The 26,433-nt window shown below is 32.6% G+C and overlaps 1 pseudogene; it reads left to right on the plus strand.

Moving 5' to 3' along the window:
• The first annotated feature begins 18,457 nt into the window (after nt 1-18,457).
• LOC134249676 (complement C1q-like protein 3) lies at nt 18,458-19,648 on the plus strand (annotated as a pseudogene).
• Nucleotides 19,649-26,433: the final 6,785 nt, after the last annotated feature.

Consider the following 26,433-nt stretch of genomic DNA (forward strand, 5'->3'; position numbering starts at 1 on the left):
AAGTACAGAAATCTTCAAGATCAAGGTCAGAAGGTCAATATTATTGGTATCCAAAGAAAGGTATCTCCACAAAGAACACGTGTGAAGTATGGAAGCCCTAGCCCTAACCATTCAAAAGTTACGGCCAAAGTTAAAAGATTTTAAAAGTAGGTTTAACTCCATGATCAAGGTCAGAAGGTCTAGGTTATTGGTATTGAATGAGAGGTATTGTCACAAGAATTACATGTGTGAAGTATGAAAGCCCTGGCCCTTATTCTTGTTAATTTATTGCCAAGGTTAATATTTTTTCATAAGTTCGGAAATCTGTAAGGTCAAGGTCAAAAGATCAATGTTATTAGTATCCAATTAAAGGACTTGCCACAAAGAATACATTTATGAAGTATGGAAGCCCAAGTCCTAACCGATATTGCCATGATTAATGTTTTTTCATGAATCTAGAAATATCCTAGGTCAAGGTCAGAAGGTAAAGGTTATTAGTATCCAATGAACGGTTTTTCCACAAAGAATACATATGTGAAGTATGGAAGCTCTAGCCCTAACCGTTCAAAAGTTATGGCCAAGGTTTAAAAAATTACTTAGTATTGCCTTACTAGACCGACAAATAGCACACCTATGAGATTTTTCTAACAAAATGACTGGAAGCGAAATAACGAAATTTTGTTTTTGGAACACCCCTGTACATTTATACCACCTGATGTGGTACATGTACTCACATTTATTCTGCACTTATCACATATTCTAGAATTGTGGCTCACTGCTACTTCTCTCTGATGTATCGAAGTGTGAAGTCGTGTGCTTAACTTGCGTTTCATTTTGCCCTTTAATTGTTTCTTACACAAAACACAGCCATAGGACTTCGGGCCTGACATGTTTGTTTTGATTTTACTTAGCCGTATTTCGATATTTCACTATTAAAACGTATATTATAATGAATTCCTGACAGTAAATGTGTTAAAAACAAACGTATTTTAATGTTAATGGTAGATATACACATGTATATATTCTAGTATATATAATTAGAAAAAGATACGTGAAAAAGTTTTACTGGATTCAAACTCGCTCCATATTTTGTTTTTTGTGAAAAAGTAAACGCGTTCACCACTGAGCTATTCAGTCTTCACGTATTTGACCTATTTTAAAGTGGCTTAAGTAAATAGCTTTGATGACCTTTTAACTTTTTTTTTTTTTTAGAAAAGTTACTTTTTCTTCTAGAATGTGTTCAGATTCATTTTTTTTTAAACGAAAAAAGTATTTTAAATTCTCTTTCCCGTCTTTTTAGCCCTTATTCAAAATGGTGACTTTACCCATTCATACTTTAAAAAAAATAGTTTATATGGCTATTAATTATTTTCCTCCAAATCTACCTAATCATCAACTTCAAAACAAATAATTAAGAAATGATTCAATAAAAAGAAAAACGCATGTTAATGATGACATTAATGACATTATATTTTCTTTAAATAATTATTATTTTTATGAATTTGAAATATTTTGCCCCAGAGCGGGATATCGGTCCCGCCTTATACGCCCCTGTTCTTTTGATCTAGATTCGGCACCTAAGGCCATTGAGCAGTGAGGAATTTTAAGCGTGCCAAACGCCTGCAGTACCACGGTACCTCGGTTCAGGTCAAAGGACCTGTAGCTTTCACTTCAATGTGTCGAGCGATTGCGAAGGAACAGTTGCTGCCAATTTTTCATCTTCTAGGGTCAGTCGCGGCCGAGATTCGAACTCGCGAGTTTTCGGTCACGGAGCGAGCGCTCTACCTACTGAGGTACATTGACGGTCTAAATTCACAGAAGTCCGATAAATTAAATTTTTAGTTCCATTTTATAGTGGTTTTTCATTGCCTTTTATTTTAATAGACTGAGGTTGTACATGTGACTAATGTAGGGCTCCAGTTGTAAGGGATCTAGATCTGAGGTCAACCAAGCTTGTCCAGGGTGTCTCTCGGTGGTGGGGGGTTCCTAAACCTGGATTGAACATGTAAATATGTAACTAAGGTAGGCTTAATATTTTAGTTAGGTAAGGGATCTAAGGGCAGCCATGCAGATCAAGAGTGCGTCTCCGGGGAGGTGGGGGTGTCCAGAAATCTAGGTTTTTAGGACATTAAAGACAATATTTGAAAAGTTCTCACACTTTCAATTATTTTTAAATGCATGACAATTATGAAGTACCTGATGCAGTAATCGATATATACAAAATGAAAGAAGAGTGGAGAAATTATATTTTGAACAGAGACACTTAAAATTCATTTAAGTTCACTTTTGAAAAATCTCTACAAAGAACTATATGCGGTATATTGCATATGTTTGCCCCCACAAAAGTCAAATTTTGAAAACTTCCTGAAATGTGCTGAATTCAATAAATTGTACGAGAAATATAAGTTAACAGAAAATATTATAGTTCCAGAGCAGTGTATTCACAATTTCTGTTTTTATGACGTCACAAACTAGTCCGATTTTATATCCTTTTTCAGAAAGAGGACAAAATGGACAAAATTTCAACAATTTAAGCTTTAAAATTTATAGAGCGCATGTGTGTTCAGGAACAATATTTACATATTTCATTGATATTATCATTCTACACATTATATCAAAATATTTATTCTGAACACACATGCGCTCGGTGACTTTTATTTAAAATATCGACGAAATATGTACATTTTTCTGCAAAATTCATAAAAAACTGAAATTACGTCATATTTGTGACGTCATTACGTACATATGACGTCATTACTTATGAAATTATTCAGTGCTTTGAAGTCAGCATATACTCCCCTGTTTAAGGACTTAATTAAATATTACTCCATCAAAGTTTGATTTTGGTGGGCAAATGTTGGTTAATACCGCATATAGTTCTTTAAAGGTTGGTTGTTATGGCCTTCTTCACTCGATGTCAGAAGTTTGCTAGTAGATATTTGCCACAATTTGAAAGTGTTTTTTTTTTCTTTTCCCATGAGTGTAGGTCAAAAATTGTAGCTTTCCACTGGCTAGTGGTAGAGTGAAAAATTCTTGAGAGGAACGTTAAATAACAAACGAACAAATAGTCTACCATTCAAGAATTAGTTTAAGTCAGACGTAAGATACCTTAAAACTCCCAAGAAATAGATAATTTCAAATCAAAATACTAGTAATTGCCGATATCAACATGTGAGGAAGTTTTCAAAGTTTTATAGTAGAATAACTCACGGTTAACATATATCCAGGCTTTTTGACATAATGAAAGCTGTTTTCAATTGAAAATAATTCCAATCTTCATCTTATTTATTGATTTCCCGTGTTTTGATTGGACGAGAACACGTTTAAGAAAAAGTTTACACATCGATAAATTTTTCAATCAGAACTACTTTCTTGACCCTTCTAGGCTATCGTATAAACAATGAAAGCAGTTATTTCTGGTCTGTTTTAGCTAAATTATGAATACAAGAAACTTCAAATTTGATTAAATAAAACAAAACTGGCGACAAACAGGACTGACCAGTTGACGGACGCCTTGAAAATGTGTATGCCATTGTCGGATCACGGGTGTGAATTAAAAAAAAAATCAGCTCAGTTTGTATCGTTGTGACAGGGAAAAGAAACGTACCTCAAACTCTTGCCTTATTTGCATCAAATTCATATTATTGTTTTCTATATTCTTCTTAATTTTTAAATAAACCAGTGCAAACCGAAGGCGTCGTCAGCCTGCAACTTTCGCTCTGAGCGTTGTCGTTAATGTCAACATGGCCATGGTCAAGGACGAATTATTATGAAGTAAACTCGTAATTACGATTTTTGTTGACTTAAACAACATTCGGTTAGTTTTTGCAAGTTTATTACCGGCCGCAAGGAGGCGGTCGGTTATATGATATGAAAGTTTGAAGTCGCTGTGCGTTTCTGCGGAGTTAAATTAATTTAAATAAAAATATTTAACATGAATATAATACTAGTATATTAAAAAGAGCGTCTAAGTTTTTAACAAGAACGCACAATAAACATAAAATTAATTTTTTTTAAATAAAGAATGAGGTAAATATTTCAAAGTTTGTGAGAAACTTTGAATGTTTGAGGTGTAGAAAATTAGGACTTGTGTTGGGCATAGTCTAAAGCAAAGACCGCGTTATGTATATTGCACAAAATTTATTGATTGTTTTGACAATTTAAGTTGAACTCTACATCGGAATTCATCTCGATTACGTTTCTTTGCGATATAAAGTATTCCTACGCCGTACAGAAATAACAGACTGTATGGAGGCCTCAAAGAGAAATAATTTTAATAATTTTTAAAATTCGTAATTGCAATTATAAGAATTAAAGTATATTTTGAAAAAAGTTTGATGACACATTGATACGGTTTGCAGGTAGGAGATTGGAATCCTTCAACATTATGTAAAGAATGGAAGTGTCTATATGTTGCTATTTAAACCCAAAATAAGTGTCAAATCAAAGTAAAATAGAAGGTGCACACTGGCAAATAAAACAAAGATTCCGTGAATATTTGATTTAATTTCATTCAGTGGTATAAATGGTGTTGCGGATATGAGATGGGTATCCCAAGCAAAGCAGACGAACGGAGTTTCCAATCACTATATACCCTCCGACTTTACAAGCAAGGGGGTGGGGTGGGGTTATAAAACACTTCTTAGAAATATATGATGTTTTCTGTGTAAATTTCATGCTTTCAAGGATAACAAACAGTGTTGCTTTCTCTAATACACCCATTATTTGGTCTATATAGATCAGTTTTTATCGAAATGATAATATTTGGAAATGAAACGCCTGCTAAACCCTCTTTTTGTATCTAATGTCAGACGTGCGTGGGTCATCGAAGAAAAGAGAAATATGTCAGGGCTGAAGTAGTAGCAAATACACTCTTATCAATTATCTATTTCAAGATGATTGCGTTTTGACGGATTCATTAAAAATATTATTTTTGTTAATTTTATAAAGGCGTAAAAAATATTTTGTTTGCAAAACCTGACATCTTGTCTTAATATTATCATAAGAATTTCTTCCAGAAGAAACCAGTTTGAAATCAATTGATCACGATTCTCCTTTTGACCGACGAAGCACAATGTTAGAGCATGATAATGTTAAAGGTGCTTTAACGCTCAATTTCAAAGTCTGCATATTGCTACTTTTCAGTTTTTTTCATCGCCTCTTTTTAAATAAAGTCTTGTCGAAATCTTTTAGGTTCTCTTTCATGTACTAGATCATTATTTACATCCTCGACTTTCACAAAGTATCATCTGATGGGTAAACCTACGTATAAACTTTCGATAAGGACATTTAATTGTCTTAGGCACTTAATCCTAACTCTTGCGTTTTTTGTGTCCATAATTTTACCTTTCCCTTGGAGATTTTCTATCTTAGATTGATCGATGAGTCTTATATTTACATTCCTCAATTGTATTGCTACGGATTTTTTTCCCTCAATTCATGAAAGAGTAACATACAATCTGTGTTTTGCATATTTCATTATCATGATTATTTAACGCTGTTTATATAAACTGCACTAGACTTAAACTCATGACAAATAGCTGTGTGAAATATATGAAGAAAAATGAACAGTATTCAAGCTCAAAAGTCAAATAAATAGTACAAAATTGGAGGAAAGCAACCATGGACCTCAAAACATTAAAGATGGGATCTGGTGCCATGTAGGAGTGAGCATCTCCTGCCTACCGATCACACCCACTGTATGCTCCTTGTCATTATCTGGAAATAGCAAAATAGTCCGTCGACAATACAACGTGTATATAATGTCCTTAAAAATGATATTAAAAAAGGTATGTCAATATTTGAATAAATAATAAATTAACTGCAATTGCTGACAAGGTCATTATATCGACCATAGAACTTAAAAATGATGACTTTAGACGGGACTTTTGAAAAGCTTGTTTCAGCAACTTGTATGTAAAAAAATAACTTCGTTTTAGAAATTGTTCATACGTTCAACATGCTCTCGCGTATTGGATGAATTGAGAGATATCAACCCCATATGCAAATAATAGACTGAGGTATACTGCTGCATAAGTAAGGAAAGTTTACGATCGTAAAGTGGAAGTCATAACGTTTATCATAAAGCTTGGTTTTAAGATTTACATCAATGTCTTTTATACCCACCGCTTGAAAAACGGGAAGGTATATATAATGGAGATGTCAATCCGTCGGTCCGTCCGTCCTCTACACTTTGGTGTACCTATCTCTTATCCGCAACTCCTGTTTTACCACCGAATGAAATTTGATTATACTTTCACAGAATCTTTGTTATATAGTGTTATTGTGCACCTCCTATTTTACCATTTGATTGGACTCATATTGCGGGCTTTCTAGAGAAAATCAAGACCCTGCCATTTTTTCTATAATTAATATATTGAAGAGTACCCATCTCTTATCCACAACCCTTCCTATACCACTGAATAAAATTTTATCATATTTTCACAGATTCTTTATTACATAATGCCATTGTGCACCTTCTATTCTACTTTCTGATCTGACAAGAATTTTGGTTTCTCATAGCAAAGCATTGATCCTCCCATTATTCATATGGGAGGCGGGGGTATCATTCAGTGAGCTTGTTGCTCAAAGTACCTCTTGTTTAAAGTAGAATATCTAAGAATGAAACAGATTTGTCATACTCTGTGAAATCTTTTGTTTCAAGCTCATCAGGATATATCTTTCAACATAGAATTGAAATTACCATTACTAATTGACGGAAGTTCGTCGATATATCTTTATGTTAAGTAGTAGACCACAACATATTTTTTCTTTCTTTCACGTATAAGATTTTGGAAAAATTTTGCTTCATATGAATACAAAAATAGGTCTTCTAATAATGGAACGTAATTGGTCCCATGGGAAATCCCGTATATTTTTATAAGAACTACTCCCCAAAACAACACAAATATTGTCAATCAGAAACTATAACATTGTTAAAATATCAACTTCAGGATAAGAGTTCTTGTGTGTAAAATTAAATTTTTTTTAAACATAATCTTGAAATACAAAAAAAAAATATCAAGGTTGTAATTTTCTGAGTTCCATTTTTGTTGAAAAAGTAGCTGTCAATGGTATCAGAAAGCCTGGAATTTAATTTATCATTGATAATCGTAGATGTAATGTTGAAAGGTCGTAAGTTTTATGCTGTTGAGCTTGGTAATTTTTTGTGATTTGAAATTTTCAAAACATTCCTTTGGATTTTTAGTGGCCACATCTGATTGACACCACTTTTCGAATAAACATCTCAGAAAATAACACCACATCTTCAAATAAGAGTTGTAATCATTCAGATTAAAGAATTACTGACAGTGTGTTTATTGTGTATGATAGTCAGGTTTATTATTTCACGCACATGAAATTTCTTGGAAGACGGACCTCAAATGTTGATATTTATTCAGCATTCAGTGCATTTGAGCATTAAAAAACACTTTCTAATTCTTTCTTTGCAAAGAGAGAGAGAGGGAGAGAGAGAGAGTATACATGTATTTTTAAATACATTGAATCTCACTACTATTGCCAATTCAAGGATCTGTTTGATCTCCATATCCAAGAGTGTTTTCTGTTGTTCGAACAATCTACCGCCACCTACTGACAATGTATCTTCTTAACAAACATGTTATGACGTTAAAGGAAATATCACGTGTTTATTTTTATATAAACATGTTTTGTTCACAAATGATCATTTTCTATGAAGAAAAAAAACCCCTTAATTTTGACAAACCGAAAAAGTATTTGTCAAACGTTCAGAAATGTATTACATTAATCTGTACGATATTAAGTCTATAATACATGTACTATATTAAAAAACAAAAAGCAGCAGCATCAGTAAACGCAGTTAAAATGTTTTCCTTTCCTTAAAAAAAAAATTAACACACCACCTGCTTGCAAAACCAGTCTAGACAGATTTAAATTGAGAACCTATGTATAGGTGTGTCAGAATATTCCTGATAAAGAGATAAGATTTTTATTGCAGAAAACGAAGACAACCTACTTTTTAAATTATTATAGAAATCTGTATCAATTACAATTTGAATAAGGAAACTTCTTTTATTTAGTAAATTACTCAGAAAATTTCTAATTCTAATAAATTGGTTGACGATTAGGTTGATAAGTGTACGCTGAAATACAGAACGATATAACAAGTTAAGATTTTGACATTTTGAAGTTACTATCTTTTGGAACATATAGTTTGTATGATTTTAAGGTCAGAATATGAAAAGTATGAAAATTTTGGAGGAAAATAAGAACAAATCGTTTGTGTATACAGTATAATTATACTTTTGTCAGTCCTGATGCCAAAATTTCTTATTTTACTCAAGATAATTAAGATCACTTATTTTAATTTTTAAACAGACTCGGTATATATACACATTATATATTTCAGGGAGAAAATAAACGAAGTTTACATTCATACAAAAATATTACATCTCCAAGAACTGCAAAGAGTTCAAATTACTACAGGTGCGTCTGAATTATATCCGAATTTGCATTTGTCCGCGCGGACCAGTGCCTTACGATTTCTGCTAGTCCGACATAATTTTTACTAGTCTCTGACTTACGAACATGAGCTAATTTCAAACCCTGCTGAGTCCCCTTTAAAAAGCAGAATTGTTGAGGTTTTTAATATACTACTCATAGATGTATGTGTATCGTACCAAGTTGAGGATTTGAGAAAAAAGTAAGAATTTTAAAATTCTGATCCGTAACCTTTCTACTTTTTTTTTAAAATAAAAAGTATCGTGATATATCTGTTTATTGCTGATGAAGCTCGTAACTTTTCTTTATTGACATCATCATTATCATCTTTAATATCTCCATTTTGATTGCGATTGATAGATGATTCTTCTTATCAATCTTCCTTCTCAATCATCAATAAAGATCTATAGTTAATTAGCTTCAGAAAAAAAACACTATTCGGAAATAAGATAGATATAGATTTTTATGCTAGCATTATTACTTGTATGATATTGACAATTTTGCATCCAAAATGCTTTTTGTTCATACTGTTTTATGCTTCAATTCAGGAAAATATTATGATAATCAAAAATTCAGATACAACTGTAACAGCAATATAAATGTATACATAGGTAGATTTATTTAATTGTATTTTCTTTAAAAAATATCACTGATTAGAACGGAAAAAAATAACATAACAAAAAAACAATCATTATTAAACTTCAACGAAACTAGAGGTACTGTGAGCGCTGAACTCAATAAATGATACCCCCCCCCCTCGCCTCCCATACCATTGTAATGGTATGCAATGTTTTGTTCTTGGAGACCCCTAAAAAGTGTCAGATCAAAAAGTAAAATAGGAGGTGCACAGTGGTATTATGTTTCAAGAATTTGTGAAAGTCTCATTAAACTTAATCAAATAGTATAGAAGAAGTTGCATATAAGAGATGGATACCCTTGAATATTATAGGAAGAATATTTTGCTATAGGAAACCCGAAATTTGTGTCCGTTCAAAAAGTAAAAATGGAGGTGCAAAATGGCACTGTGTAATAAAAAATATGTAAAAGTCTGATTATTTTTTTTAATTGGTATAAAAGGAGTTTCAGATAAGAATTGGGTACCCTTGAATATTTTATGGAAACAGAGATTGGACAAGATGCTACATATTTTGTTAATGTTTTCCAAATAATTTTCTATACAAAATAAAGGGATTTGATGAGATCACTCCCTCTTTTTTAACTCTGACAGGCTACTAATAAAACAAGTTGCTATTAAGGAGCTCACTGCTAGTTCCCTTTAAAGAAAGTCTTTTTTTTGTTAATTCTATCGTCGTTATAAATACCATGAAACATACGATCAGTAAGAGGCAGTTAGTATTTGACTTAGTGATAAATTGTATTCGATGAAATTGTCATGCTACGACCTTAGAACTTACCCAAACTTTAAAATAACTTTAAAAGAGGCAGCTGATATTCTTGGTCCATCATATTGTTCATCAATAACTTAAACCTCTTTTTAGAAATTGTACCTACACGGAACATGCTCTTGCGTATTGAATCAACTGAGCGATATAAACCTGATGATGAAGAAATATTAATTGCTGCATAAGTAGGCTTAGAAAAACAACATATCATAAGGTCTTATTTTGTGTTGAAAATTTTCATATCAAATGAAGAAAAAGATGTTCGACGGTGTTCATTACCTCTAACTATGTGTCCTATTTGTTTTTATATGAATAACGTCTAGCCGGTCTTGGGATTCGGAAACTAAATGTATGTTAGGCTACATGCTTTTTTACCACTATTGAGAAAGAAACAAGCAATTTTAATTATTATAAATTATGAAACATTATTTATTGATACTAAGATGAAGCGAATAGGTAAGAAAGGATAGGTATATTTGCTTCTTGATTTATATGAACAAATAAACATATATCTCATATTCTATACACACTTCAATCGCATCTCAATTAATAAATCTGTTTATTTTGTCCATAATTTTCGTCATATAATTTCATTTACAGGTAAATCTAAAATAATCCCTCAATGATTAAAGATGATGCATATGTTTGACGTCTTTTCCTTCATTAGAAAATTTCTAATGAAGTACAAGATTATTCCACACAAACACGAAAATCATTAATTCTTCTTAGAAATTGTTGACGCAAGCAAGGTGATTTATCTAGATTGTTCATTCGTTGTATCAATATCAAGACAATAAATAGGCATTTCACTCGGTACCTGAACTGTTGAACCTTCTAGAATGTATTTTTAAGACCATCTTTCTCTGTTTTCTCTCACTCTTGCTCTCTCTTTTCTCTCTCTCTCTTAATTGTTTTTGATCCCCTGATCATTACCTACAGAAGTTTAAAGAATACACGTTATATATAGGTTAAAAGAAGAAAGGAAACTCCTGAGAGGGGATCAGTTGTATAGGAATCATCCCCGTCAACCCCTCACACCTGCCGTGATTTTTTCACGCACTTCCTATTGATGAGTATATTGTGTCTTACTTATGTTTAGAAAAAAAACATAATACAACGTATCTACTTTTAATAGCGACCCCTACTCTCCTTTGGCATTAAGGAAAAAAAAGATATTTAACTTCCTGAAAATTAGGGAATGAGTTTGTGAACTTTTCATGGATAATCAAAAATGTACATTACTTGCAATTTATATATCATTTCGATTGAATAAAAGTATTGTCAATAAAGACCATAATGTCAATTCTTTTTTTTCATAAGCAAAAAAAATTGGAATGGATATCGAAAAGAAATGACCAGAATGTCAATTTTTCGCTCAAAAAGAATGTTATTCATCCAAAAAGATAAATAATTTGGAAAAAAAATCGTGCTCCAATTTCCCCGCTTCATATGTCATGTATTACTTCAATCTGTAACATGTTGCGAAGGATTGTATTGACAGTTATTGCTCTTTCTGCAGTACAGTCAAGGAAGCCATAAAATTTTAAGAACTAGGTTAAACTGTGGGCTCATTGCGTTCATTTTAAATATATGTTTTCATTTATTGCAGAGAGTAAAAGTAATCTTGAAAAATAGTAATCTTGTGTTGGAATGGATGTTTTTTTTATAAACACATGAACTACATACGAGGGGCTATCAAAAAGTTCGTGGACTAGCACCATAAAATTAAAACCGCTTTAGGAACATCAATGAATTTTTAAATATTTAGTTATTATCATCTTTTCTATCTAAGGAATAAACCACAAATCATTAATTTTATTTTTAAATAAATTAGTAAAGTTTTTGTAAGCAATAGTAGGTCCAGGTGGCGCAACCTCGAAAACGACGTTTTTTCCGACCTCAGTGTAACTAAGATAAACTATTTTGATATGGACATTTGACATCCAAAAATTCCGTTAATCCAGGTATGTGTTGGGACACTATTGTTCCATAAAATATGAAATTTTTACCTCATTTTGGAAGTTCTATGAAATTTTATTGTAAATTTTACATGGAGTATCCAAACAAATATTGCCTTGAAAATGACGTCAAAAGGAGGGAGGAGTTTCATTTTCCAACATTCTATAAAGTTTTGCCCTTGAAAAATTGGTATACACCTAGGAAATTCTTTAACTGGCTACAAAGAATAAAATTGCATCCAGATTGCTTGTTTTTTTTATTGCCAAAATAGATTCAGAGAGAAAAGGGATGCAAAGTTAATGTCAATTTGTTGTCAAGGTTTGAAAAATCTATCACGTCAAATAATGACGTTGATCATGTGTTTTATAGCTATATTGAACTCCAAAAAAAAAAATATGCTGGCACAATTAAGCGAGGATGTCTCCCAGTGTATATGTGCAATAATGTATGCACTGAAAGCTGCTGTTCATGACATTGTTAAGTCATAAAAACAAGACGGGTTGAAGTCATTACTCAGCTCTAGGGAATCTCATCAAAATAAGTATTCGAGGTAGAAAAAGCGGACATTGAAAAATAATGACGTTGTCGGACGTCATGAAACTAAGCGGCGACGGCGCCGGGTGATCATATAATGTCGTATTTATTTTATGATAATTTAGGGAATAATGAACGTATCAAGCTAAAATTTTCAACATTTCTTTATTTTTTGTTGTTTTATGTTCCTAATAAATTTTATAAGCTCAGACAGCATGGTATTAATTTTATAGCCTCAGTCCACGAACTTTTTGATAACTCCTCGTACTAGTAAAGAAATGCCGATCATCCGTTACCCTTCAATAGTCATATACATGAAGGTTGTAACTTGAAATGGACATTATAATCATTGTAATGATTTTTTTTAAAAACCTAATAAAATGTAATTTAAATTTTAAAAAAAATGGAGATAACGAAGAAAAATTAAAATCAAAATGAAATTGAAATATTTCAGAAGTTTGCAGAGAGGACAAGCCTACGTATTTTTGCGTTATGTATTTGCGATTTTTGACTCACATGTTTAAAGAACAGCTCCTAATGTTTAAATACTTAATAGGTATCCATTTGATAAAACATTTAATGAAAGAAGTCTTAGTTTTTTTTAGCTCACCTGAGCCGAAGGCTCAAGTGAGCTTTTCTGATCAAAATTTGTCCGTCGTCTGTCGTTGTTGTCGTTGGCGTCGTCGTTGTCGTAAACTTTTCACATTTTCATCTTCTTCTCAAGAACCACTGGGCCAATTTCAACCGAACTTGGCACAAAGTATCCTTGGGTGAAGGGGATTCAAGATTGTTCAAATGAAGGGCCACGCCCTCTTCCAACGGGAGATAATTATGAATTAGTGAAAAATTAATAGCACTTTTAAAAAAATCTTCTTCTCAAGAACCACTGGGCGAGGAAAAATGAAACTCATGTGGAATCAACATCAGGTAAAGTAGATTCAAGTTTGTTCAAGTCATGACCCCCGAGGGTAGGGCGGGGCCAAAATGGCCGATCAACGTTTTACATAGGAATATATAGGAAACATCTTTTAAAAAATTCTTCTCAAGAACCACTGGGCCAGGAAAGATGAAACTCATGTGGAATTATCCTCAGGTAATGTAAATTTAAGTTTGTTCAAGTCATGACCCCCGGGGGTAGGGCGGGGCCAAAATGGCCGACCAAAGTTTTACATAGGAATATATAGGAAAAATCTTTTAAAATCTTCTTCTTAAGAACCACTGAGACAGTAAAGATGAAACTCATGTGGAATCATCCTCAGGTAATGTAGATTCAAGTTTGTTTAAGTCATGACCCCCGGGGTAAGGGCGGCGCCAAAATGGCCGATCAAAATTTTACATAGGAATGTATATGAAAAATCTTTAAAAATCTTCTACTCAAGAACCACTGGGCCAGGAAAGATGAAACTCATGTGGAATCATCCTCAGGTAGTGTAAATTCAAGTTTGTTCAAGTTATGACCCCCGGGGGTAGGGCGGAGCCAAAATGGCCGATCAAAGTTTTACATAGGAATATAAAGGAAAAAACTTTAAAAATCTTCTTCTCAAGAACCACTGGGCCAGGAAAGATGCAACTCATGTGGAATCATCCTCAGGTAGTGTAGATTCAAGTTTGTTCAAGTTATGACCCCCGGGGGTAGGGCGGGGCCAAAATGACCAATCAAAGTTTTACATAGGAATATATAGGAAAAATCTTTAAAAACCTTCTTCTCGAGAACCACTGGGCCAGGAAAGATGAAACTTATGTGGAATCATCTTCAGGTAATGTAGATTAAAGTTTGTTCAAGTCATGACCCCCGGGGGTAGGGCTGGGCCAATATGGCCGATCAAAATTTTACATAGGAATGTAATGGGAACCTTTTAAAATCTTCTTTTCAAGTACTTCAAAGCCATGATTAGTAATATTTATATGGAATCATCCTCAGGTAATGTAGATTCTAGGTCGTTCAAATTATAATCCCCTTGGGGGTTAAAATTGAAGCCCCCCCAACTTTAGTTACCTTTTCAGTTCTGATCTCATACGTGTTTTACCTAGCTGATGTGCTCAGGTGAGCGCTGTGGCCCCTGGGCCTCTTGTTTTACTTAGAATCCTTAGTAAGTTTTTATCCTACATATGCAGTTTTCAAAATGGTTGTGGGTTTGATTTGTGGCACGTTAGGTAATATACGAGATTGCAGATATAAAATTACGGTATTCTGTAAAAGTAATTTAATTCTTGTATGAGAAAAAGGGGTGCGAATCTTTAAAAAGAAAACGGATCTTAAATTTGAAATTAAAATAACAAAGCTAAACGGTTTCAAGTTTTCATTTTTCTTTGATTGAGTGGCTCAATTTTGCTTCTTAACTGTGATATTGCTCGGTTCGACATCCTGTGATGAGTGTTAGCATGTTTGGTATTTCTTTCATCATTTTTGCTAATGATGTAATTTATAACTTTGGAATAATCTTATTAATCCCTTTCATTGTCATGAAAAAATTATTCCACAAAATGTTCAACAGAGAATTATGATAAATTTTAATACATATGTGTTCCCTACACATTTTTTCTAATTCGTTTTTGTTCCTTGTTGATTTACGATCCTCGAGATCGCTTGCCGTTGGAGAGCTACAAAATTCGACATACACTCGGCACTCAGGATCAATCGAGCAGTGAAGGATCTCTTTCGTGCCAGCATTTACTGCGACACTGGACCTCTGTTTAAATGGTAAATATATGGAAATAACAAACAGTATTCAAGTTCAAAAGACCTTTATACAATGTAAGTTTTAAGCAGGGCAAACTCCAAAACATGAAAGGTGGGATCAGGTGCCTTGGAGGAGTAAACATCCCCTGTCGACAGGCCACATCTGCCGTGTGCTCCTTGTCATGATTGGTAAATAAGGGCAAAATCTGTCGACAATTCAGTGTGTAAATAATCGACTAAAAATCAGTTTGAAAATATTAGTCAGAATTGATTGCATTTGCTGACAAGGTCATTGTATCAACCATAGAATTAACGAAATGATGACCTTAAACGACTGTTACATATGTTATTCTTGTCCATCAATTTGTTTGTGAAAAACTTAACTCGCTTTATAAACTGTTCATACATAGATCGTGTGGATCGAATCTATTGAGTGATTTAAATCCCATGTCAAGGTGATGAAGGTTCAGTATATCACGGCTTAAGTAAAGGAGGCTGACGATTGAAATGTTAAAGTTGAAGTCATCGAGATTATCATTAAGCTTTATTCCTAGATCTCCATTAACGTCTTTTTCAAGTAAAAATCCAAATATAAAACAGATGTGTCAGGCTTTAATAATACGAAAGCTTAATATGTAAATAAGCTAGGCTAACTAAGTTTTAACCGTATGTCAGATTATAAATTACTGGGTAATTTAGTAAGTGTGTTATCTTGCAAACAATCATTTTCAATAAATTCGTGAGAGAATAGAGTGCTAAGTTGAAAATAATTGGGATTTAAATATTTTCAAGGCTTACAAATGTCAGATGAATTGGCATCTACCCATCACGCAGAAAGAAACAATTTGACACACATTTGGGTTCCTTTCAAAAATGAGCTCTATCTAAAAACATTGTTTCCGACAAAATCAACTACTTACTCTGCTTTGAGACAATGTTTTTTTTACTTATTAGAAAAGCTTGTTTCTATTTCCATTTTGTGCATAGCTTCTAAGTTAACGATAAAATATTGTAATATGAGATTAATAGAAATGGAAATATTGAAAACGTTCCAATAATACGATTTTTATACACTTTACAAATCATATGAGTATACTGAATGTTAAAAATCTTAGATTATGTAAAATGAAGAAAATATTGAAAAGACATTAATAATACAGGGTCAATATTTTAGGAAATTTTAGACTTTGTAAGGCAATTTCATTGTACATGTACACTGTAAGAAAGATTATCACCCTTTTACAGGATATCAAAATTTTAAACTTTTCTCATTTCATTGCAATTTTTAAACCGTTTAAAAAAGAATTATATACAGAACCTTTCCGTTTGTCTATTTTCTTTATATATGGCAATAGAAATCAATATGTTAATATTTGCAGGGTTTTTTTTAACATCCTTTAATAAAGCATTCTCTCTGTTTTTTTTCTTCAAAAATGTCCCTTTTTTTACAATTGTTTGAAAGAAGATCCTCTAAGTGTCATTTTATATTTTGAAAGATAATTATGAAGAATTTTTTCTCTGTATTTCTCTATAAAAAATTTTACTGTGTATGTAAGCACATTGTCAATATAAATTCAAAATTAATATAAATAATAATATAATTATAAAATGAAAGAGAAAAAAATAAAGATGCATGCAAATGTAAAAACAGGGAGACTTCATAAATAAAAATAAGATACTGTATACAGGGTTATTTTCTCCCCGTGTTATTTTCGCCCTTTTGCACTTGCGAACAATTTTGCCCCGTTTTAAATTCGCCCAGTAATATTTTTGTTTAAAAAATTATGCTGTGTAATTTGAATCCGCATCGTCTTAAATTCGCCTAATCAGGAAGAGGAGAAAAGTGGCGAAAATAAAACGGGGGTGAAAATTTCCCTGTATACAGTAACTATTTATTATTATATCTTGTTCAAATTTACTTGACTAGTCTATAGATTAAAAAAAAGAACGTCTTTTATTTTATTTTTTGTTCTTTAAAATTTTCATAAGCTATTAGTAGAAATCTGGGTCGCAGATTTATTACACTTGCATCTTTAATAAAAAAGAAAATTAAATATAGTTCATGCACGAAAAAAAGTGCTGAAGTCTAGTTAATTGGAATATAAACGTCTTGAATAGCTTTAAATGTCAGTGAAATCGAGGTCATTATCAATTAAGGAGGCAAGAATCTTTTAACAATTTTTCTCTCCATGAGAGTTTTAACCAAATGACTTGCTGTCATAATAACGAGATAAACAAAATTTTATAATTACTTGGGATATCTCTTTTAATATTGAATGGTACATTTTCTTTAAAGATATAGATTCAAATGTATTAAATAGTTTCAGAAAGGCAGCATATTTTTCAGTATTATATATCGTCTAAGGTTCAACTCTTATTCATATGCAAGAAATGTTTAAATAAAATTTAAATAAATTTTAATTTAAGTGTTTTATGAGTGTAGTAAATTTTTTCTCTATTTTTATACTCGACATTTGATGTTAATGCAGTTTTATCTAGAAAAATTCCCCCAATTTGTCTTTTGGTTTTCGTTTCATTGTCTCATTGCACCATGGTTTTCCTGTTTTATCTGTTTTGCATCCCTTGTATGCATCAATTCAATTGATTGAATAAGAAGATCTACAATGATGTTTCAGGGTTCTATATCAGTTTAAATTTCATTGTGTTGCACGCTTTATCACGGTACCTTAGTTGGATAGAGCACTCGGGATGGTGATGTGGACAAAATATGGCCGCGACTGACCTAAAAATATTTAGCAACTTTTAATTCGCCAAGCGTTCGGCATTTTGAAGTGAAAGTTGAAGGTCCTGCGGATGAGTACTTTAAATCCAGATTCCTGTTATGCTAAGCACTGGTTAGATATAGAAACCGCACTTCTCATTGGTCACCCGAAGCGAGTAACTCTGTTCGTATTGAGCATGTTGAGTGCATTGGTTGATTGAAAAACAAATGCTAATTGGCCCTCAGTGACAAGTTTATGTCAAAATTTGAAGCCTTTAACGAAATATCATGGTGATATCTCTAAGATATTTCGCGGCAACAAATACCTTGTCACTTATATTATCTTAAAAGTACTGATTGACGATTATAATACAAATTGCAAGGTCATTATTTAACACCGAATTGTCAACGGATTATTTTCTTTCTTCCGATAATAAAAAGCGGGTGTGACCTGTCCAAAGGGGACATCCTCTCCTCTACAGTATCTGATTTAATCGCTTTTTGATTAAGAGGTTCATGTTTTCTTAACTTCTAAATTGTATGGAATTTTTATTTTGATAACTAATCATTGTCTTCATATTTCTAAATCCTGTCATAAGCATGTCGCTGATTAAACTCTGTTAAAGTATTCTTATCAATTCTTATCAATATAGATTCAAATTTATTCCGTACAGAAGATCTGGTGTTCAGATTATACCAGGTATGGGAGTCTATACACTTGTTATTCTTTTCTTCTTCATAGACTGCATTAAAACGGAAGATCAGCTAAATCCTGCTAGTGTTCATTGTTTGGATGACATACAAGCACTGCGGACGGAATTGAGTGAATTGAGAGAAAAGGTCCATCTACAGGAAACAAAAATCCTACGCCAGAAAGGGGAAATAAATCAACTCCGACAGGAAGTGGTGAGAAAACCGGAACAAAGAGCAACTTATCAGTCTGACCTACTTTAGGGCGGAACTCAAAGGACTGACAATTTTGGCTCTTCTGAAACTTCGTCTCCCTTACACAAATGGTCAAAGACAAAGCGATTATTAATTAATTCAGGAAATTTTTCTTCGTCCAGTGGTTCGGGTAAGTCTCGGACGTATTAATACTTTGCCTCTACATACTTGATCTTAGGTACATGTACTCTATGACACACACTGGATTATATCCCTCCACCCCGCAACCTATGTGCGCAGAATTCCAATTAGGATTTACTCTTCGATATGGGAGAGCGCAAATATCTGAGTGATCAAAATATATAGGTATTCAATGACTATTAAAATTTAAAAAAAGATGACCTTTGACAGAGTTAATATACATAATTAACAAACCTTTAGGAAAGCTTTATTTTTATATCCAGTATTATGCGTTGAAAATATTTCTTTTAAATGACCAGATCTTTTTTTTTCTAAATTATGAGGAGAAAAAATACAGAAATACTTTTCATTTAATATGATTTATATTAAATGTCCATGTTCGATACCTATTGTTTCATTTTCTAGGTTCTCCTAAAATAGCTTTTTATGCCAATCGAATCAAAGAAAACCATAATCTGGCAGTTCACCAAGCCTTGATTTTTTCGAACGATCTAACAAACGTGGGAAACTGTTACCATCATTCTACCGGAACCTTCATTCCGAACATCTCTGGCGTCTACGTATTTGACGTCACAATACTTCTCTGCTCCCCGGGCCATGAACTCCGAACGGATCTTGTGGTTGAGGGAATTGTTATGGCGGCGCATTACACTGGAGATGATACCCACTGCTCGAATGGGGGAGGGATGGCTGTGCTGCACATCAACGCTGGTGACAGTGTCTGGGTCAGGGTACAAACCACTGACGGGACAAATGGGATAGCCTGGGAGAGTAGTTTTTTCTGGCTTTCTCTTGTATGCTGACTAATAAAAATAGCAGAAGAACTACATCTTCTTACACTATCTGCATTGTTAGAATACACCTTTGTTAAGCTTAAAAAAGCTTAATCTTTCGTTTGGAAGTCATTGAAATGTTTTTAAACAAGAGACCCAGGGGCCACAGCGCTCACCTGAGCACACTGGCTAGGAAAAAAAACACATATCAGATAAGAACTGAAAGTTTACTAACGTTGGGGGGGGGTGAATTTTAACCCCCCAGGGGTTTCATCTTTCCTTCCCAGTGGTACTTGAGAAGAAGATTTTTAAAGATTTTTTTCTATATATTCCTATGTAAAACTTTGTTCGGCCATTTTGGCCCCATCCTACCCCCGGGGGTCATGATTTGAAGAACCTTGAATCTACACTACTTGAGGATGATTCCACATGAGTTTCATCTTTCTTGGCCCAGTGGTTCTTGAGAAGAAGATATTTTAAAAACGCCATTAATTTTTCTCTAATTCATAACTATCTTCCCTTGGAAAAGGGCATGGCCCTTCATTTAAAAAACTTGAATTCCCTTTACCCAAAGATACTTTGTAGCAAGTTTTGTTGAAATTGGCCCAGTGGTTCTTGAGGAGAAGATGAAAATGTGAAAAGTTTACGACGACAACGACGACAACGACGACAACGACAGACAACGACAGACAACTGACAAATTTTGATCAGAAAAGCTCACTTAAGCTCTCGGCTCAGGTGAGGTAAAAAGCTATAGAAATGATGTATAACGCCATAAAGTGTCAAAGAAGCATAAATGTTGAGGTTGTCTCAAACTAATCAAACTTCTTTAACTTATCATCAAATTTCTCAAGTTAACCTTTATTAATTAACGGTATACAATTATTATGTAGAATGAAAACGATATCAGATCATAGTCATTAATAAACGCTTTTTATCTATTCTACGATCTCTCTGCAAAACCATACTTTCTTTCTTTTAAAGTATTAAACTATCGCATTTATTTGAAGACTCCACCCTCTTTTTTAAAATTCATCACATGCACTTTATCCGAATTTTGTTAAAATTAATCTTCAGGTAATTAGACTGATACTTTTTTTTGTGTAAAGCAAAGATAAGATACCATGTTTCTGATTGACATTACAGATACGTGATAGATTTGAATTTCAGCTTTGATTATATATATCATAAACCTTATCTTTCTTAAGAATTTTCAAAATATTTAAAATGTCAGTGTATTGGGAAATATATATCTCATAGACATGGAAAGAAAAAAACATTTACTATTTTATCACATTGTATAACTGATCGTAGCTATTTATGATTTAAAACAAAATACATGCCACTTTCGGATCATTTAATTATTATTTTTAACTTTTTGTAACAATGTTTCGTACAAATTAGAATACCTAGTTAATAATATCTGTAGCATTAACAAATATTATATTGCATTCCTTTATCACACTATAAACTAGATCGTGAAAGAGTTCTGTTTCATTCAAAAAGATATTGCTCTCTATTTTTTAAAGACGCCTAGCTAAACATATTTTCACATTTAATGTCAAAAGTGCACAGTTTATCAGAGAAAAAGGGAAAACTGTCACGTTCGTTTTATCAGCAAATTAGCTTCTATCAGAAATACATTTACCACCTCGTTACAGAAAAATGAAACAAAAATGATTGATATGAGATGTTTCCTCCACTGTTTCTGTATTTCATTCAGTTGTTCCTGAAGAGATAAAAATGAGAATATGTTCCTGACTTGTTTGAGTTCTATTACAAGATTCTACGTTCAGATCATGACTGTGTGCAATGGAATCAAAAATAGTCCTCGTTAAACATGTTAAAACCGAGAAACCGAATTCATTGTAATATGACACCTTAAAAGTTTGTTTTGCATATTTGTATATAATATATATCTGCCTGATCTAAGAGTAGTATCATGTTCTAGCATTTTGTTACTTCATTGCGTCGTTCATAATCAACACAATTTATTTTGCTTCTAAGATAAGAAATGTATCTGTGGAATGCATGAATAACAAGACCCATTTAAGAAGAGTATCTTTTGTACAAAGACCTGACAAAATTTTTCAGATATAATGAGGTCCGTATGTTAACCTTTTTCGATGTTTCTACATATTTTTGTAACTTTCGATATGGTCCTGCCGGAATAACATATTAACTTACTTTACGTACATATAAAATGTGATTGATATTCATTCCTTCGGTTGCTTAACTACTTAAATCTTACCTGATCGTCACTATATAGACCATACGATTTAACTACTTAAATCTTACCTAATCGTCACTATATAGACCTTACGTAGATATCATTGCAATAACATTTTTTCCAGAATGAAAAAAATTCAGAAATGGAAAAAAGAGTCTATAACTTTTTAAAATTATATCTAAAATCTATTTTTCATTCATTTAGTTTATTATTATTCATTTGTCACCAGTTATCGCTTTATTAACATTTCATCATTTTAATTGTGAATGGAAAGTCTTTATCAAAACAATCTCAAAACTGCATTGACATCACTCCTCTTGTCCTTAGAATTTGACCTGATTTTGCGAGAACTATCGAACTTTAAAATTACCAAACATTATTCCAAGATCATTTACTTTATCATTTATTCCATGTTTCATGTATAACCCTCTTTTTCAACTTCTTACGTGTATTTCAAATGCGCCCCCTCCCCTCTGCATTGATATTAAAGTTGATTATTTGTTGACTGAATGTACAATGTATATTGTTTAACATCCCTCTCGAGAATTTTTCACTCATATGGAGAAGCCACCACTTGACGGTGGAGTGCTGTAAATTTTGTCCTATACTCGGCACTCAGGGCCATTGGGGAGTGAGGAATCGTTTTCTTGCCAGCACCAACTGCGACACGGGACCTCGGTTTATACGGTGTCATCCGAAGAACCTTTCTCCACGATCGACAGTGGTATTCGAACCCGCGACGTAAGATCCCTTCGTCGCGACTCTAGGTCAGACGCTCTTACCACTGCGCCACTTGGGCAACCAGAGTCGATGAAACAAAACTGATTGACATCACCATTACATTATTCAATTTTTAAAATCTCCACCCGGAATCTATCAAAATAATTTTAAAAAAAAAACTATATCAAACAGATTTTTTAAAATACGTTAGGTTCCCATTGGAATATTATATTGGGAAACAAAAGAGTATTTATTTCCATAATTTGGATTGAGTTTTATGTCCTTAAATTGTAAAGATATTTTTAAGTTCTTATGAATGCAGTAATAATTTTTCATGGAAATATCTTGTCTGCTGTAGACTTTGAAAGATGCTGCATTATTTTCTTCAAGTAACTAGTTATTGATGTGTCTCAATACATTTGCTCTACTGGTAAACCCAAAGGTTTTATAGAGTGTACTGGGGTTATTTATCATTTGTTTTGCATAAAATCGGAATTCTATGCTCATCCTTATGAAACTGCTTTTAATGATGAACACTGATGAAAGGCTGTACAAATATATTTACAAAAACGATTTCGTCATTTAAAAGTATGAACAAAATTAAAAGGATTTTTTAAAATTTAAATGAACATGTCAGACACGTAAAAATTTGAAATTTAAGTATTTTTACCACATAGACAGTCATGTGCTGCAATATTTTTGAAAGGCGTCCTCATCAATCTTTTACTCATAAATAAACAACAAAACATTCTTCTGTAAAGCTTTTTTTTTATTTAAATGCTGTAAGAACTGTTGAATTTTAGCTTCAAATTCCAGATTTTTCACAACCAACTTCGATTAATTAAGTTTGAAAAAATAACATATTGTTGAAATGAAATATGAAATGAATATAATTAAAAATTAATATTAGTTTTTATATTAACTTAGTTGTGGTTAGCAAATACTTTCTTCTTGGTCTTACTTATCTCATTTTGTACCAATAACCAGCAATGGTGACAAATCAGATAGTTAGCCTTTAAAGCATATTTTCGTTAAATGTATCGTAAGAACTCGGTATCGTTCAGTCGCTTGCTAACATTTGATTGACGTGGCTGAGATATGGCATAAATGTGAGTGTTTTGCTGAAGGTCATGTATCTCTGCCACTACAGCCTTAAAAATAATCGTAATCAGCATTGTGTGTGGTGGTGTATCGTCTAGGAAAGAAATGTGTCAGGAGTTATTTAAGACTTCTCTTATGAGAAGTGGGATAGAGCTGAGATTTTTATGAAGTAGCACGGAAAAATCAAACTACATGACTCTTTAGATTTACAGAAATTTAGAAACTGTTTTAGATAAACTTACATCATGTGACATTTGTAAATAAAGAACACAAATTCCTTCTATATATAAAATTTATATTCTTTTGCTGACAAAAATCAAAGTTAAGTACTCAAAAGTAAATCACTCATTAAAAAATTAGCTATTCCCTGTTTTTAATATAGATTTATTATGTTTATATTTATATATGTATACGAGCACTTAATTACATTTTTTAATACCAGCTCTTTTATATATTATGAAAACCACGTTTCCTGGTTATTGTTGCTACAAATTTGCAAAGTGCTTGAATGATTTTCTTCATTTTTTTAAAAAATAATAGATATACTAGTGTTTCTCTTTTTTTTGGGAATGGGGGTTGGTTATACATCTAAGTATTTCTTATTGCTATAAGCTATAAAAAAGAAATCAATTCACCATCTTTTTTTTTTAAATCTTAAATAGCAAATATTTTCACAAACATTATCTTTAGTGTATTTTTGAATGTGTATAACAACACCAATATTGCTGTCTCTGATACACCCAAAAGTAGAGCAAGGAAATCAGCTTTTTATTGTCAATGATAAAATTTGAAACGCCTCGTATAAGAAATCACAATTTTAATGTAAGACATGCTTATCAAAAGAAAGCGCGTGCATTTGAAACTCTTACAAATGACACCTTTTCAATTAGCGTTTATCAAATGCTCATTTCGTGCTTTACATGACAGAAGACTCAAAAAGATGTAAAAAAAAAATATCCTAACAATTTAACCTAGATCTCGATTAATAGTTTGTGTGGATTTACACATAATTATTGAATAATTTCAATTCCCACGGTCTTAACCTTAGATTCGTACGGCTTTCTTTTATAGAACCTTTTTTGTATTGTATGATATTCAAAAGATTCTCTTACTTATGCAGCAATATACCGTTATCAACTGCATATGGAGTTTATATCTCTCAGTTGATTCTATACACAAGAGCATATTCTAGGCTTGGTTAACTTCTACGAGGTATGTTATTGACAAACAAGTTGATGAAACAAGAATAGTTGCAGTTTCATTAAGAGTCTTTATTTTGTTTATTTTTATGCTAGATGTACAACCTAAAATTAATTCAAATGCTGACTGACTTTTTTAATTCTAATAGAACTGCCGACCGATTTTTCCGTCATTTTCCGATCATGACAAAGAGCACACGGTGGGTGTGACTGGTGGTTAGGGGATGCGCACTCCTCCACGGCATCTGATCCCACCACTGATGTTTTAGACGTCCATTTTTGCTCCGCTCCAGATTTGTAAATTGGATATTGGAGCGTGAATACTACCAATTATCTCCAGATATTTCATTATTGAAATAATTTAGTTTATGTTCATTGATCATTTTTCGACAAATATTGAAATTTCATTCAGAAATCATTCTTATTGTATAAGAAAGGCAAACTGACAATAAGTGTACAATTTGGATCAGGGTATTAAACAAATCTTTGAAAACAATTTCAAGCTACATGTTAATATTTGTTATTCTATTTTTGACATGTTACAGTCATGAGGATAAAATGAGTCCATTTCTGTATCATAACTTCTTAGACTTAATTGATCTCTACCATTCTTTAGCCAAACTCTTCTGATCAGTAATTTAGCCTATTGTTCTCTGGTATTTTATTATACAAGTATTATTAGACAATATTGCATTAATCGTTTTATCTTCCAATTGAGTTTATATGCTAGCGTTTTCCGATCGTTTACTTTTTACGCTTGACACCCTACTCATTAATACGATTTACACCAGATTTTTGCATGTCCTGAAGTCGGTTACATGACCGCCTCAGCTAACTGTCGTTAAGGTCGAATGTTTCCGGATTTTTTATCTAAAACTTATTTTTGAGATATTTCTAAATACTCATTTATCAAGGATTACATTGTTTTTGCAGATAAAGACGAAGAGCTCACAGCGGGTGTAACCAATGGACAGCTTATACTTAATCCTCGATTGCACCTGATCCTGGGACTTTTTTTCTATAGATCTGTATTTTTTCCACTCTTAATGTGGTCAGGGATTCGAGTTCTTTAATCGTTCGTTTAACATATGTGATAAAATGTCTAAAAGATAAAGAAATTGATCCTTCTCAACATCACTATTGCTGAAGTAATGCACACTATATTTACTCTGGATTTAAGAGTGTTCTGCATTTTATGTTCTCCAATATATGCCCGTAGATTTGAATACTGTTTGCACTTGTTGAATTTATACTTAATTTAAATACTCTTTATAAATATAACATAACTGGTAAAGTTATAACGAATATACTTGATGTGTAACACAAATTCATACTCAACATTGTTGGAATTGTCATTTTGATCATCATCATGAAATTGTGAATCAATCAAATCGAGCCAAAGACATGAGGTTGACACATTGGATAATTAAAGATCTCATCGGTTTAAAAGTGAACAGCATGAATCACTTAATAATATAATCAAGTCAAAGGCCATAAGCTTTCATTCGGGAACTCTATGATTTCAAGAATTCTTTTTTTGCCTGATGATGTTTATACGAAAAATCGGGT

The sequence above is a fragment of the Saccostrea cucullata genome, unplaced genomic scaffold, assembly GCF_032062105.1.
Source record: "Saccostrea cucullata isolate Sc308-1 unplaced genomic scaffold, CSIRO_AGI_Scuc_v1 ctg3445, whole genome shotgun sequence".
Lineage (NCBI taxonomy): Eukaryota > Metazoa > Mollusca > Bivalvia > Ostreida > Ostreidae > Saccostrea > Saccostrea cuccullata.